This window comes from Arvicola amphibius, unplaced genomic scaffold (assembly GCF_903992535.2).
Source record: "Arvicola amphibius unplaced genomic scaffold, mArvAmp1.2, whole genome shotgun sequence".
In the NCBI taxonomy this organism is placed as follows: domain Eukaryota; kingdom Metazoa; phylum Chordata; class Mammalia; order Rodentia; family Cricetidae; genus Arvicola; species Arvicola amphibius.
The window spans coordinates 27,766-33,779 of NW_024582207.1; positions in this window are offsets into that span (position 1 = coordinate 27,766).

The window sequence follows — 6,014 nt, forward strand, 5'->3', positions numbered from 1 at the left end:
CAGAGAGGATGGAGGACACCAAGTTAGAAAGACCATCTTAGTCAGTGGTTTTCAACCTTCCTGATGCTGCAACATGTTCTTCATGTTGTGGTGGCCACAAACCATAAAATTATTTTTCTTGCTACTTCATAACTGTAATTTGATTCTGTTATAAATTGTAATCTAAATATATTATATACAGGATATCTGATAATGCAACACAAGTAAAAAGGTCATTTGATCACAAAGGAGTCCTGAGCCACAGGTTGAGAACCACTGCTTTTATTCAACATGATCAAATCTCATATGAACTCAGAGACTGGAGAGAAGCCTGCACATGGCCTGCAAGTGTCCTGTGCATGTATGATATGGCTTCTAACTTAAGATTTTCAGTGGGATTCCTGAGTGTGCAAAATAGTGGGTCTCTGATTCTTGTGTCTTTTCTTAAGCTGTTTTCTTCCTGTTTCTCTGTCTTGTCCAAGTCTGGTATGATAGTTTTTTTTCTATTAGTGTATTTTATTTTATCATATTTTATTATTATCACTTAGAATCCTATTTATTTGGTAAGAATAGACAGAAAGGGAATAGATCCAGATTGGAGGGGAGGTATGGAGAAGCCTGAAGGATCAGAGCAAAGGAACACCATAATCAATATATATTATATGAGAAAAATCTGTTTTTAATAAAATGAAAAAGAAAAGTAAAACTATAAATGTTATTGTCACAAGGATATTCACTCACCTCCCCTTGGCATCTTAAAGCAATAATAAAGTTACTAGAGTATTATCATCTGTGTCCTATGTGATTTATTTATTTATTTACTACTAAGTGGGTATAATTCTATAACACATGTGGAGGTCACTGTGCCTTTATGTGGAATCTGTACTTGTCCTACACCTGTAAGTGGATTCCTGGGATAGATCCAATATCATCTGACTTATATGGCAGGTCTTATAATCACTGATTCATCTTTCCAATAGATATGTAATTATTTTTAAAGGTAGTATATTGATGCATTGGACCATTTATCTTCAAGACGCATTACTAGGGAGCTATTGTTGATGCTTCATCATTTTTGAAGATGAAGGTTTGAAACCTTGTTTGGTGTCTTCATGACTAGCATGGCACAATAATTCTAGGGCTCCAATACTGACACATATACTTTAGTAGTAGATAATAACTGTAAATTTTGAGTTAAGATCAACTCTAATACAAGGAAATAATGCCTGGTTCTGGAGATCTAAACAACTATCCAAGGCTAGTGTGGTTATTGATCCTGAAGAAATCTATAGCTACAACTTTACTAAATTAACATAATTTCTAATTGCAAACCAAATATTTTTCCTTATACATGAAACAAATATGCTCTTATACCTCAGACAAACACAATTACATAAGCATAAACCAATAAAAATACAGCTAACAGGTTATTGTGTGGTTCCTAGCCTTAACTGATATATCTATACCAGAATTCCTGCACCTAATGCTCAGGAAACATCATGCAGGAGTGGAAAAAAGATTCCAAGAAATTGAGGAACAGGAAGTTTTCTATGAGATTGAATCTCCTAGGAATGTAGTCAGATCAGCCCCAATAATACATATAATATATATAACATATTAATCAGGTTACATTTATATATTTATGAGTATAAATATCTATGTATATGTAATATGTATAATAAAAATCATGTATGGGCAGCCTGTCTACAGTGGTTCTGTTGAACTTGTCCATTCCCATATTGGATTTCAGAGTCTAAGTTGATGAGGACAACTGACCAGATCTCTTCCTCAAGAGGGCACCTCTTTACATTACATTACAGATGGTTGTGAGCCACCATGTGGTTGTTGGAAACTGAACTCAGGACCTTTGGAAGAGTAGGCAGTACTCTTAACTGTTGAGCCATATATAGGTAATTTAGAATAAAGATGTATTTGAGAAAACAAAATAGCTACACATGAGTGATTGAGAAGAGTAAAAGAAAGATAAATGATTTAATTATCATTATTTGGAAAATTGATTAATAAATTTTTAACTTTAATAATATAGAAAAATATATGAGAAAAATTCTAACAATGTAATAAAACATAACAGATAATAAATGCATTAAATGCATACTACACTCACAGGTTTTGTGCGGCCAATAGTCAGTCCCTTTTCAAATGTTCCCATTTCTTTGCAGTGTCTTGTAGCTTCTTGGTCTCTGACAAATAGTTCTATAAATACAAGAATATTGATATTTCTTATCTAGGTCCATTGTCATTTACTTAATGTGTCCTATTGAAATAAAGAACTAATGCTATATAGTCAGGAAAGAGTCTTGCAAATTAGACATGTCAAAAAATGTAAAACAACTTGTACAATTGTACATCTTAAACATTTTCAGATATTTCTATGTCAACCATTCAACAATGAAGAGAAACAACACATCATAATAAGTATATGTCTGGAATATTTGGTTAAAAAATGGTAAGTACATACTGCTGGAGAGATCTATCAGAAGTTGGGTGTATTCCCACAACAGGAAGTTCACAACTACCTGTGACTCCAGCTCCAGGGGATCTGATCAGTGCCCTCTTCTGGACACTGAGTAATCACAAGCACATATTTACACATAATCTAAAATAATTTTTTTAAAAAATCTGAATGCTAGTTCTTAAAACAAATTTCAGTTGAAAAAAAAACTATATTTTCTTTCTTCCATTGATTTTTATAAAATAAGTGGAATATTTTTATTCTAAATAAATATACAACTAATAAGCAAAGAAAATGAATAATTAAAACCTGACAATGGAATTTTAGCAGAATAATCATTTTGATTGACACATTAAGATTGCTGTTAAAGCATGAATACTCAATGGACATGTTGCACAGAACACCAAAGGAGGCACTGAGTCTCAGATTTAAAAAACAAATACATGCAAACCTTTAGAAAAATAATCATAAAATATCATAAAAGCGAAAGCATTTATGAACCCTCAAATGGGGACACACACTTTTAATCAAAGCACTAGAAGGTAGACCTTTGAATTCAAAGTCAACCTGGCCCCCAAAGTGCGTCTCAGGACAGACATGGCTACAGAGAAACCATCTTGGGCGGATATGCTCTTAATCAGCTTTCCGTGCTGTGGTCACGTAAATGCATAGAGCCTCCTACAACATCCTGTAAGTTTTATTCTGGCTTTGCCTCTTGTCAACTGAAGCAGCATCATGCTCTCTCTGCACCTAAATCTTGTGTGTACAGGTGAGTCCTGCTGGGAATGAAAGGTGTGCAATAACAGGGTGGAAATATCATGGGAGGCTGGATTTTTCCACAGAAGAAACAATGGTTTCCATGGCTGATACTGGCATATAAATTCACTGTAATGAAGTGAGCTCTGACTCTACTGTACAGAGGCCCAACAAAGACAGGGGTATCAGATCACTAGGCTGTTGGAAGGAGATAGATCATCCATCATGAGCTTTTCTTTCCAGGCTTCATCCTACTCCTGAGGACTTTGGCACAAAAAGGTGAGTCCAGACTTAGCAATGAGATACTAAAACCCATGCCAATAGAGAAGTTTCATTCTAACAGGAGAGTAGGCATCACAGTGTGTTGTTTGGTGGAATCTGTGAGTGACCCTTTGGTTAGTTATCTGAACTGTGAAGTTAGGACCTTGAAAACACACCTCCCAGTCCTGTCCCAAATTGTACCATACACTGCCCCTGGCTCAGTTAGGCATCGATTTTGATCAGAAAAACATTTTTGTTTTTGTTTTTTTAAGACAGGGTTTCTGTATGTAGCTCTTACTAGCCTAGAACTCACTTTGTAGGCGAGGATGCCCATGAACTCATATATTCACCTGTCTCTGACACCCAAGTGCTGGGATTAAAGGAGTGGACATAGCTGGGCAGTGGTGGTGCACAGCTTTAATTCCAGCACTTGGGAGGCAAAGGCAGGCGGGACCTCTGTGAGTTAGAGACCAGTCTGGTCTACAACAGATAGTTTCGGGACAGGCTTGAAAGCTACAGACAAACCCCAGCTTGAAAAATCAAAAAAAAAATATTAAAAGAGTGGATCATAACACCTGAAGAATAATCAATGCTTTTAAATAAAAAATTGTCTTCCCCTTTATACACTCTCACCTGACCATCACCACTTATTTTTGATATTATGATGCTATAATTTATTACTTTTTAAATATGTGTGTCATTTGACAAACCATTGAAGTTATTTTGGTATTCAAACAACTTTGCTACAGATAGAATTTGTGTATCACCAGCACACTGTTGCAACATCTCATTTTTGCTTGCTTTACTGAGCTACTGTTACTTTCTCCACATGAGGATGTCAGGTCACTCATTACCAGCCTTTCTTTCTGCTTGAAGATCTTCACAGCATTTCCTGTGCTTATAATGATGAACTCTTGTCTGCTACTGTTTTTCTGAGAAATTCAGAAATTCGTTATCTTGATTTCTGAAGGACAGTGTTGCTGACATTTATAAACAGGGTTTTTCTTTTTCCACTCACTTCATTGAATACATCATCCTGGCCTCTTGTGGCCTGTAAGCCTTCCATTGGCTGTAATTGGAAGTCCCTCATACGTTCTTTGCTTTTCTTATTGTTTTGATTTCAGGATCTTTTATGATAATAATATGTTCTATGAGCATGATTATTTGGGTTGAATGTCTTTTGTGTCATTTGACCTTCTTGGACCTGATCATGTTCATTTTACTCCAAGTTCAAGAGTTTTCTATTCTTTCTTTTCTACATTTTTGTTTATTTTTATTAGCTGTTATTCAGGTCTTTTGTTAATACTTTACTAATTCTTTGATAATTTAATACAATGTATTTTAATTATATGCATCACCCTGGGTAAGATCATCCTAGTTTCACTCTACTAGACACCAAAGGGAACCTCTGTGTTCCTTTACTCTTTTTTGAACTTTTATGACTGATAATTTGGTATTGGTTAATAGACCTTTACTATTAATTCTAACCTGAGAATAGATTTGGGTAAATTGGTTGCAACCCTGGACAGGATGGCACTGATGTCAGTTTCCCATGTTTCACTAACTTGCTTCCTCTGTTTTGAGATCAGATGCTTTTGGTAGCTGGTTTTCCTGATACAGTAAATTACTGGCCACTTATCACAATCAGGTACAGTTTTTCGTGGGGTACTTAAAAGCCACTGCCTGAGCAGTGTTTCAAGATGTCCACACTGGCTAGAGTCTATATGGTCTTCAACACAGTGTTTTGCTACTGTCTCTTTCCTCAGAAACAGCTCCCATGTGGATACAGAAGAATGACCAAGATTCATGGGCTGGCAATCATGAGTCCAAATACTTTTTATCAAAAAATGTCCCAAGAGGCAGAGCAATGCTATTCTCTCAATGTTCCACATGCAAAGAGCCTTGAAATGGTGGAGAAACTATATGTCTGCCTCTAACTTGTCACTCAGTGTAGAAGCATGAGCTGCTGTGACCTCTATGGATGAAGTTCTGGACAAGAGCACATAAGAGACAGAGTAGTATAAAGGACTCATTCCTCCTGTTTTGTTGTTAATTTTCTCAGTTCTGTGTTCCTAGAGGCTGACTCTCTTAGCTCCTGAGATCTGGAAAATTCACAATGTATTTCTAATCCAGTATTATTAAATTTCTAGAGTCAGTGAAGGTGAGTCAAAAGCATTAATTTTCTTTTAACTTGTGGCCATAATTCCAATCTGTGATCTCACAAATGAATCTTTTCCTCAAGTCCTCTGATATGATTTCCTCTTAGATTACATTTTTTCGCAACCAATCTACTTCATTATTTAATACTTACTCAAAATTCTCAATTAACATATCTTAACATAGAAAGATATTCCATATGTACATCGTAGTTGGGTGACACACATGACATGAAAATGACACTGTTTTGTTTGAGACTTTCCTTGGGAAGATAAAACACATGCAAGTCTGGTCACCTCATAAAGGAAACCCAGAACGGACCAAACAATGATTGCATCAATGTCCAAATCTTTGAACCTGTGGGTCTACTGAGATTACTAATAGCAGT